Source organism: Cherax quadricarinatus, chromosome 19 (assembly GCF_038502225.1).
Source record: "Cherax quadricarinatus isolate ZL_2023a chromosome 19, ASM3850222v1, whole genome shotgun sequence".
NCBI classification, from domain to species: domain Eukaryota; kingdom Metazoa; phylum Arthropoda; class Malacostraca; order Decapoda; family Parastacidae; genus Cherax; species Cherax quadricarinatus.
This window is the reverse complement of record NC_091310.1, coordinates 35,973,786-35,983,942: the sequence shown is the minus strand read 5'-3', so window position 1 is coordinate 35,983,942 and position 10,157 is coordinate 35,973,786.

Sequence of the window (10,157 nt, the reverse complement as noted above, 5' to 3'; positions counted from 1 at the left end):
TGTGACTCCTGTGTTGTTGGGTTGGTGGTGCTTAGCCTGTTTAAGTATCATGTATGCTAATGTTTTTGAAACTTTGTGGTTTCTAATGTTACATTCTATTTTGTCAGTGACGGCGATTATTGAGGCTTCTAGGCACTTTCGGCGTCTGAGGTCTGGTTCAGTGAGAACGAGTTGTGCCTCATTCCAGTTCATCAAGTGCCCCATAGAGTCTCTGTGGAGGACACAGGCATATCTTAAATCGTCTCTGTTACAGGCATTTCGATGCTCGTTCAGGCAGACAGCAAGATCTCTGCCTGTCTTGCCTACATATTTCTTGGGACAGAATCCACAGGGAATGGTGTAGATGCCTACTGTTCTCCTGTCGAGGAAAGGAAAGGAAGTTTGCAAACTTCCTTTCCTTGACGTTCTCCTGTGCAGATCTCCCGACAGTGACAAATTTCTCTTCAAAGTGTATAGAAAACCTACCAACAAGGACGGTCTTACACACTTTTATTCACACCAAGACACCCGCACTAAAAGAGGAGTCCTCATTGGCTTCTTCTTGAGAGCTCTTCGCATCTCCAGCCCTTGTTTTCTTGAAGAAGAATGTATTTACATAACACAAGCCTTTACATGTCTTCAGTTCCCATCTTTCTTCATCCGAGATTGCAGACTCAAGGCACAAGCTATCCTCAGCAAACCGCCCATGGAACAGCCCTCGAAGCAGTTCATAGTGTTCCCATGTGGTGATGTTGCCACGAATACTCGCCGGGCACTTGCTATGAGTAACATCAACGTTTCCACCATAAACACATCATCTATCAAAGACCTCGCTACGAAATACAGCCCCAACACCTCTAACTTCTACAGCAGGCGTCTACATCATCCCCTGTGGATTCTGTCCCAAGAAATATGTAGGCGAGACAGGCAGAGATCTTGCTGTCCATCTGAACGAGCATTGAAATGCCTGTAACAGAGACGATTTAAGGTACGCCTGTGTCCTCCACAGAGACTCCAGGGGGCATTTGATGAACTGGAATGAGGCACAACTCATTCTCACCGAACCAGACCTCAGACGCTGACGGTGCCTAGAAGCCTCACTAATCACCATCACCGACACAATAGAACATAACATTGGAAACCACAAAATTTCAAAAACATTAGCATACATGTTACTTAAGCAGGCTAAGCACCACCAACCCAACAACACAGGAGTTACATGATCTCATCGCCTACCCGTCCTCATCCCAACATGGCATTCTTCAGGTCACTATGTGTCACTCACACCTCACTCTCTGCCTATATATGATGCCTTTCTACCTCTGTATGTTAGAAGTGATCAAGGTCCCAGGACCGAAACGTTTTCTAATAAATATGTCATAGTGTTTGCTTACGTGTCTTTCTAAACCAACTTGTCAGCATTTATTACCAAGGTTTATACTACAGTGGGATTTACACATGGGTAGTTTCAAATTTAGGTTGCATAAATACAAAGTTGGATAAATACAAACTGCATTAATGGATTCAAATTAGATAAGTTTAGATTTAGAAAGGATATAGGAAAGTATTGGCTTAGTAATAGGGGTGTTGATGAATGGAATGGTCAGCCTAGTAGGGTTATCGAAGCTAAAACCTTGGGTAGTTTCAAATTTAGGTTGGATAAGTACATGAGGGAGAGGGGTTGGATTTGAGCGGGACTTGCAAGTGAGTAAATGGAACTGTCAAGGCTTTTTGCTAAGGGAGCGCTTATTCTGTTAGTGGGTTGGATTTGTGAAGGACCTGCCTAGTATGGGGCAACAAGCCTACTGTTGGGAAATAAACACGCAAGCTCTGTAATTTAGGTTATAATATCCGCCACATCCTCTTTGTTTGGCGCGGATGCAGATGTAAATGCGAATATTTAATCATGATTGCGGATGCGGACGCTGATGTGGATATCTCATTTGGAAAAAGTAAGGATGCGGATGTAAGAAATTGTGCGGATGTTCCGCGGATGTGGATACGGATATCCAATACATCTATAGAATGTATAAAAGAATAATGGTATAAAATACTGTTATACGGGTGTGAAGCATGGGTTTTAAATGCTGAAGCTAGAAAGCGGTAGAGCCGTCATGTTTGAGAGCAATGTTTGGTGTGAATATTATGTAGAGAATTTGAAGTATAGAGATTAGAAAGCTAGTATGGGGTTACCAGAAGTATAATTTAGAGGTTTGAGGTGGGGGTGTTTAGGTGATTTAGACATTGAGAGAGGATGGTGCAATATAGGATGACTGAGAGGGTTTATAAATCTGAGGTGGAAGGAAAGGAAAGTTAGAGGTCATCTCAGAAAAAGTTGGAGGGAGGGGTAAAGAAAGTTTTCAGTGTAAGTGGCTTGAACATCCAATAGGCTTGTGTGAACCTATTAGATCAGTGAGTGAAGACAAGTACATAAGAACATAAGAATGAAGGGACACTGCAGAAGGCCTACTGGCCCATACAAGGCAGGTCCTTATCAAAACGACCCCTACTCAAAGCTTCCCAAGAATATCCTCCCGTACCCAATGACACCAGTCAAACCCAGCCCCTCCCACTCATATATTTATCCAATCTCTTTTTAAAGCCACCCAAGGTCCTAGCCTCGATCACCCTACTCGGGAGATTGTTCCATGCATCCGCAACTCTGTTAGAAAACCAGTACTTACCTATGTCCTTTCTAAATCTAAATTTATCCAACTTAAATCCATTATTTCTGGTTCTTACCAGATTCGACAAATCCATTATTTCTGGTTCGTACCTGATTCGACACCCTCAGTACAGTGGACCCCCGGTTCACGTTATTAATCTGTTCCTGAGAGCTCATTGTAAAGCAAAATTATCGGAAAGCGAATCAATTTTCCCCATAAGAAATAATGGAAATCAAATTAATCTGTGCAAGACACCCAAAACTATGAAAAAAAAAACTTTTACCACATGAAATATTAAGTTTAATGCAATAGAATAATTACAGTAACAATAATAACAATAGAATAATCACAATAGAATAATTGACACTTACCTTTAATGAAGATCTAGTGATGGTTGATGGGATGGGAGGAGGGGAGAGTGTCGAAGTTTTTAATGTTTAGAAGGGGAATCCCCCTCCATTAGGACTTGAGGTAGCAAGTCCTTTCCCGGGGTTACTTCCCTTCTTCTTTTAATGCCACTAGGACCAGCTTGAGAGTCACTGGACTTCTATCGCACAACATATCTGTCCATAGAGGCCTGTACCTCTCGTTCCTTTATGACTTTCCTAAAGTGGTTCACAACATTGTCAGTGTAATAGTCACCAGCATGGCTTGCAATGGCTGTGTTAGGGTGATTTTCATCCATAAAGGTTTGCAGTTCAACCCACTGTGCACACATTTCCTTAATTTTTGAAGTAGGCACAGTGGATTCCACAACCTGCATAGGCTTCTCAGGGTTAGCCCCAAACCCTTCAAAATCTTTCTTAATTTCCTTACTAATTCTCACCCTTTTTACCACAGGGTTGGCACTAGAAGCTTTCTTGGGGCCCATGGTGACTTATTTTGCAGAAACAAGCACCAAAAACAGTGATAATATGGATAATATGGAATGTACCGAATGTATCCTTAGATGCGCGCACACTGGCTGGCTTCTAAACACTGGCACACATGGGGCAGTTCAGGCCACACGTGGACACGTCTCGTACGAATCGTATTGCATACCGGGTTTTGTAACGGGAACCGAGGCAATTTTTTTGCGATATAATGCTTCGGATACCGGATTTATCGGATACTGATGACTTCGCGAACCGGGGGTCCACTGTACTTTATTAATATCACCTTTGTTTATACCCATCATCCACTTATACACTTCAATGATATCTCCCCTCATTGTATGTCTCTCCGGAGAGTGGAGATTCAAGGCTTTAAGTCTGTCATCATACGGGAGACTCTTTACACAGTAAGTCATTTTGGTCATTCTTCTTTGTATGTTCTCCAATGAGTCTATATCCATCCTGTAGTAAGGAGACCAAAACTGAGGGGCATAATGTAAATGAGGCCTCACTAGTGATGTATAGAGCTGTAAAATAACTTTCAGACTTCTGTTACTTATACTTCTTGAAATAAATCCTTGTAATCTGTTAGCCTTGTTGTGCACACTTAGGCACTGCTTTAGATTTCTGCTTACCATGACTCCCAAGTCTTTTTCACATTCTGTATGATCAAGTTCTGCTTCACCTAGTTTATAGCTTCGAGGGTTATTTTCATTCCCAAGGACTAGTACTTTACACTTGTCCACATTGAACTTCATCTGCCATTTTTCAGACCAAGACATTAATTTGTCCAAATCCTCCTAGAGTTCATTGGAATCCTCCTCAGAATGAATCATACAGCCTATCTTTGTATCATCAGCAAATTTGCTCATGTCACTTGTAATTCCTTCATCAGTGTCATTAATGTAAATTATGAACAACAGAGGGCCCAAAACTGATCCTTGTGGAATGCCACTAGTGACTAATCCCCATTCAGATTTGACCCCATTAATGGAAACTCTCTGCTTTTTGTTGGTAAGCCATGCCTCTATCCATGCTAGAACTTTACCTCCTATACCATGAGCTGCCACTTTTCTTAAGAGTCTCTTGTGAGGTACTCTGTCGAAGGCTTTACTAAAATCCAAATAAACAATATCATATTCTTTATCACTGTCTACTGCCTCAAATGTTCTATTGAAGAATATCAGTAAATTTGTCAGGCAGGAATGACCTCTCATGAACCCATGCTGAGATTCATTAATCAAATTATGCTCCTCAAGGTGAATTCTAATAATGTCAGCTATAATTGATTCTAATAATTTGCCTACTGTAGATGTCAGGCTTATTGGATGGTAATTTGAAGGAATGGACTTATCTCCTGATTTGAATATAGGAACCACATTATCCATCTTCCACATCTCAGGCACAACACCAGTAAGGATGGACAAATTAAATACACTCGTTAGTGGCTGACTAAGTTCCATCTTGCATTCTTTAAGTACCCTGAAAAACAACTCATTGGGTCCCAGGGACTTGTTTTGCTTCAGTTTCTCTATCTGTTTGATAACCATGTCCCTCGTGACAGTGATATTAGTTAATTTGAATTCATCAGGAACTGAATTATCGTTAATTTCAGGAATCTCATTTATGTCTTCCTGTGTAATAACTGACAAAAATAGTCATTAAGTAGGGAACACATTTCCAGTTCGTAATAGGGAACACATTTCCAGTTCATAATAGGGAACACATTTCCAGTTCGTATTTTTGATAACTTGTGCTTTTGGAGTGTGAGCAAGGTAACACTTATGAATAAATTCAGGGAAACTGGTTAGCTGGACTTGTTAAAGATGTGGGTAATACAGTGCGTGCACTCTGAACAAGGGATGAGGATATCAGCATACTTCTGGCAAGACATGATTGAATGTGTGACATTGAATTTATTTCCTCTTTTTCTGGTCACCTACCTCAGTGGTACACTGCCTATGTTAAAAAAAAAAATAGGATGCTGAAGATATCTTAACCAAGAAATAACCTGAAAGGAACTATCAGCCAAGTCAAGTGATTGTAGCTAGCACCGTGGGTAGCTTAAAAAAATATGTTGCACAGGTACATAATGGACATCTTAGGAGTTAAAGTAAATTACGCTAAAGTTACCCAGTACATGTATATAATTTTAATATACGTATTTATGTCTTGAGATATGAGTACAGTATTATTATATATTTAGATTTTTCTGCAGCTTGATGTTTATTATGAAAACTTGGCAATAAATTTGACATTACAGTTACAACTGTAGCCTTTAGGCCACAGTTGTAACTAAATTAATGTTTCTGTAATCATCAGAAATACAATACAGGTCTCCCTCAACATTCGCGAGGGTTAGGGGATCAAGAGCCTCGCGAATGTTGAAAAACCGTGAATGTTTGGTGCCCCAATATATTGTAGGGAAATATATTACAATACTGCTTCCTTAACTTGTTGAACCATGAATAATCATAAAATACACGAAAACGTCATAAATTGTACTAAATATATACATGTTATGCTTTAATAACGTATGTTATTTAATAACATGTATGTTAATAACATGTATGTTATTAAATACCACAGACTCCACCACTGCCTCCACCAATGCCTCCACCACTGCGAGTCCCTACTACCCTCCCTCCGACCCCCGCAACTGGCAGCCAGCCCTCCCACCACTCAGTGTGGTGAGTGTTTTGTTTGTTCATTATTTGCTATTAAACTACAGAATAAATAATGTAAACCCATTCATGACTGCATATTGGAATGGCTATTAGGAAAGGTATTAGACGGTGACATCATGTGTTTACTCTTGAACACTGCAAAGAATTGAACATTTCTGCTATTGCTAATAATAACAATAGTAATAATAATAATAATAATAATAATAATAATAATAATAATAAATACGATATAATTGAAGAAGGAAATTGTACAAAAATATGAGGGAGTGGTTGACACATCGTCAGTGTGACTTTGTTTATGCTGGAGTGAACATTAGTCTCCCTGCTCTTCCAAACATTTCACAATAATTCAGCGGTTGAGGCAGTGGTATTTAATAACATATATGTTATAAATAATAATAGTACATGTTATTATTAATAACATGTATTATTATTAACATGTATGTATTTAACAACATACATATATGTTATAAATAATAATAGTACATATTATTAATAACATGTATTATTATTAACATGTATGTTATTAAATACCATTGCTTCAATCACTGCCTCTACCACTCACTCCAGTCACACTCAATCTACAAGCACCAAACACAGTGAATTATTGTGAAATGTTTGGAAGAGCAGGGAGACTAATGTTCACTCCAGCATAAACAAAGTCACACTGACGATGTGTCAACCACTCCCTCGTATTTTTGTACAATTTCCTTCTTCAGTTATATCATATTTATTATTATTATTATTATTATTATTATTATTATTATTATTATTATTATTATTGTTGTTATTATTAGCTGTAGCAGAAATGTTTAATTCTTTGCAGTGTTCAAGAGTAAACACATGATGTCACCGTCTAATACCTGTCCGAATAGCCATTCCAATATGCAGTCATGAATGGGTTTACATTATTTATACTGTAGTTTAATAGCAAATAATGAACAAACAAAACACTCACCACACTGAGTGGTGGGAGGGCTGGCTGCCAGTTGCGGGGTTCGGAGGGAGGGTAGTAGGGACTCGCAGGTGGCGGGAAACTTAAATATGATTTGGCAGCTGGGAATTTGGTGGCTGGGAATTTGGCGGTTGGGAATTCGCGAATGTGTGAAGCCTGTGAAAGTTGAAAACGTGAATGTTGAGGGAGACCTGTATTAATAGATTTTTAACTTAAAGATTTTGTAAATGTGAATTGTTTTATTGAAGAATAAAGTTATTAGGGTATATACTATGCTTGTGTGGTGTATTTCTCTATATCATGTAAATACAGAACAAAGTTGAAGATAGTGTGACATGATTCACATGATGCAGCTAATTTTGCCACTAGATATACCATAGTTATGCTATTAACAACTAAAATTCACTGAGTGTTGATCAAGATACTTTTCCCTCCAAACTAATGTCACCCCTCAAAACACGAATTATTATACTGTGTATAGTTAAAAATAATTGTCCCAAGTCATGATGGAACATCAAAATGTATTGGACATTTGTAAATGGATGTGGGTTGTCCTCGGTCCATCTCAAGTCCTCTCTGTATCTAGGATCAAAATGTTTAAAAAAATATATATATATATATAGATGACCCAGAATTGTGTTCCATTTCTAAACTACCATTGAAAAATATTTTATTTTTGTTGACATGTTGCAGAGAGGGATAATTAATACTATCACATGGAGACAAATCACTCACATTTCAGCTAATTATAGTTATTGTAAATACATTTTTTCTCATCTCTGAAATAAATGCTGATAAGCATTCTCTTGTTATTCATTCTTGAAAAAAGTGAGAATGTATGTTAGAAGCCTGTCTTTGCATAACCTTGGTGCCACATGTATCTAAGATGACTTAATGATGTGTACTCAGGTTAATTAATGTACATGACCTAACCAGTAATGTAATGCTACTGTAAGAAAAAAAATGATGCTTGTGATTTTTTTTTTCTACTGCTTCTGCATTAAGATTTATTCAGTCATGTTCTTGTGAACTGTTTACCATATGTTAGTCCAGATACTATATGTGGAAAATTTTGATAGTTTTCCTATAATTTGTGTGTAAAATTTGATAGGGATAATATTGATATGAAATTGTGTAGTTGTGTATCTTTAATGTGACTTTTAAAATGTGTTATGTCACATGAGAATCAATACAGTGGACCCTCGCCTTACAATATTAATCCGTTCCTGAGAGCTCATCGTAAGCCGAAATTATCGTTAGCCGAATTAATTTTCCCCATAAGAAATAATGGAAATCAAATTAATCCGTTCCTGACACCCCAAAGTATGAAAAAAAAAATTTTACCTCATGAAATATTAATTTTAATACACACAAACTGAAGAAGACATGCACAATTACTACTCTACTAAGAATAGAATACATGACACTTACCTTTATTGAAGATCTGGTGATGATTGATGGGATGGGAGGAGGGGAGAGTGTGGAAGTTACTGTTTAGAAGGGGAATCCCCTTCCATTAGGACTTGAGGTAGCAAGCCCTTTTCCGGGGTTACTTCTCTTCTTTTAATGCCACTAGGACCAGCTTGAGAGTCACTGGACCTCTGTCGCACAACATATCTGTCCATGGAGCTCTGTACCTCCCGTTCCTTTAAGACTTTCCTAAAATGGGCCATAACATTGTCATTGTACAGGTTGCCAACATGGCTTGCAGTAGCTGTGTCAGGCTGATTTTCATCCATAAAGGTTTGCAGTTCAACCCACTTTGCACACATTTCCTTAATCTCTTTTTTCAATTCCATACTACTTCTCTCCCTTTTTACCACAGGGATGGCACTAGAAGCTTTCTTGGGGTCCATGGTGACTTATTTTGCAGTTACAAGCACTAAAAACACTGGGATATTGTGAAATGTATCGAATGTGTGTAGATGCGACCGCACTGGCTGGCTTGTAAACACTGGCGCTGAAGCCAGATATGGGACACGTCCTGGATGAACCACGTAAGGAGAGTTTTTTATTGTGAGGCAAGGCAAAATTTTTGCATTCAAATGCTTCGTATAGCGGATTTAACGTAACGCGATGCATTCGTAAGGCAGGGTCCACTGTATTCTCTATAATTTCCTTATATATTCTGTAAGGAGTTGATTAAGTAAAGTGGACATTGTTGTAATTTAAAGGAAATTAATATTCTAATTGGGAAAATGTGTTGCACATCTAGAAATATCTTTAATTATAAATAGATGTATGGGTACACGAAACGGTTTGAGAGGAGTGATCGAAAAATGACGGAACGTAAACATTAATTAGCGAGTGTGGCAGAATTTGATTGTGGGTCACAGAGGCCGATGGAGGGTGTATCGGCAAAAATTGGAGACCACGAAATGAATGAATATAACATGTATCTGGGAGGGTTCAGATACATTGTAATCTGGTTGTTTGCCGATAGGGAGGTGTTAGGATATACGTATCACCAAGATAATACCTTGGTAAGTAAGTCATATGTTGTTCACAATATAATTGAACCACTGATTTGTATAGTTAATGCACTTGAAATTACTTGACTTAAGTTACATAGCTTTTAAAATTATTATACAGTCCACAAATTAAATGCTGCCAGTGTTACTGGCTTGAAATTGTTGTACTAATCAATATTCAAGAGCTATATGTTCACATAAATTTTAAGGTCTAGATGTGAGTTGGGGAGCTGAGACGGTGGGAATTGAAGGAGGCACAATATGGCGACCTGTTGTTCCTAAAGTCCCACATGTCTCCGAGGTACATTAATATCAGTAAGTATAATCTGTTTAGATGTGCCAGAGTTCTCCCCAGTTATGTGGGTGAAAGGTTAATTCAAGATTATACAGTGGTCCCTCGCTTTTCGTAGTTCTCGGCAATCGTAAATTTCGCCAATCATAGGGGTATTTTCGTATTAACATGGACTCGCTTTTCATAGGTTGACTCGCGAATAGTAGTTCATCTGGGACGCGTACGCATGGTGTGA